We start from the raw sequence: 1,479 nt of genomic DNA, 5'->3' as shown, positions 1-1,479 counted from the left end.
TGCGCATTTATTTTTTGCTATCAAGTTTTTGGTGCCTTTGCTAGGGACTATTTAATCAATATCAAATATAATTTATTCTTGTTCTACTTTGGCTTTTCTTTGAAAAAAATTATGACATATTTCTCTACTTGTTTCTTAATTGCAGGGTCAATTAGTATATGCGACGTCAAAGATTGGAACCACTAGTACCTATTGATCCTGAATTTGAAAAGACCTATAAGAGAATTAGGAAGAAACAATTAGAGAGAATGGCTCAAATTTTGAATAATTGTGTAAAAAACATTGTTGATGTTGTTGAAGCTGGTCCACAATTTAGAAACTATGTACTCCAACCATTACATGGATACATTCCTGCATTTGTTTTCCTAGTGTAGAGGCCTCTATTATTTAGATGGTTCACAATTGTGTGCAATTTGGGGGGGGCTGTCTAATGAGGATCCTAACCTACACATCACCAACTTCTTGGAATTATGTGTACATTCAAGATTAATGGGGTGAGAAATAATTCTATCAGGTTAAGACTATTCCTATTCTCCTTAAGGGATAAAGATAAGAGCTCGTTGATCTCATTGCAAGCAAACTCGATTACTACATGGGAGGACCTTGCCCAAAAGTTTCTTGCCAAATATTTTCCTCCATCTAAGTCTGCCCGTTATAGAGGAAAAATTAATAATTCCTTCAGCTGGATGGAGAATCACTGTATGATGCTTGGGAAATTTTTAAGGAATTACTTCAGAATTGCCCACATCATGGTATTGAGAAATGGATGCTGGTGCACACTTTTTATAATGGTTTGGGGGGGGGGGGGGAATACAAGGACTATTATAGATGCAGCAGCAGGAGGAGCCTTTATGAGTAAAAGTGCAAATGAGGCTCATAATCTTTTAGAAGAAATGGACATGAACAACTACCAATGGACAAATGAACGCAAAAATAAGAAGGTAGCTGGAGTTCTTGAGGTTGATCTGATTGCTATGCTTACTGCACAAGTGGCATCATTAACAAAATAACTACAACAAAATAATATATTTGCTCAGGCTATGCAACTGCAAAATAAGTTATTCTGTGAGATGTGTGGAGGTCTGCATCCTTATGAACAATGTCCCACTGCTGCCAGTTGCTCTGTTGATATCAACAATATGCCTTTAGAGCAGGCACATTATATTGGGAATTTTCCAAGACCATCAAACAAACTCGTATTCCATGTCTTATACTCCATCTTGGAGGAATCATCCTAATATTTCTTGGAAAAATAATCAAGGAGCACAACTTCCATACCCATAAAATTAGCCTCAATACCCATCCCATCAACAAACATATGGGCTACATCCTCGACCATATTATTATCCTTGGCAAGTAATGCCACAACAGCCACCACCACACCCTCAAGTGAATCCACTAGAAACTCAGTTTGACATGTTGAACCAATTTATGATTGAAATATGGTCTTCAATATCGAGTTGGAGACACAAATTGGTC

At 37.2% G+C, this 1,479-nt stretch overlaps 1 pseudogene; it reads right to left on the bottom strand.

Annotated features, from left to right (window-relative positions):
• Nucleotides 1-662: 662 nt before the first annotated feature.
• LOC133780779 (small nucleolar RNA R71) lies at nt 663-756 on the bottom strand (annotated as a pseudogene).
• Nucleotides 757-1,479: the final 723 nt, after the last annotated feature.

The sequence above is a fragment of the Humulus lupulus genome, chromosome 5 (assembly GCF_963169125.1).
Source record: "Humulus lupulus chromosome 5, drHumLupu1.1, whole genome shotgun sequence".
In the NCBI taxonomy this organism is placed as follows: domain Eukaryota; kingdom Viridiplantae; phylum Streptophyta; class Magnoliopsida; order Rosales; family Cannabaceae; genus Humulus; species Humulus lupulus.
The sequence above is the reverse complement of the archived record's forward strand: the minus strand, read 5'-3'. Positions and strand labels throughout refer to the sequence as shown.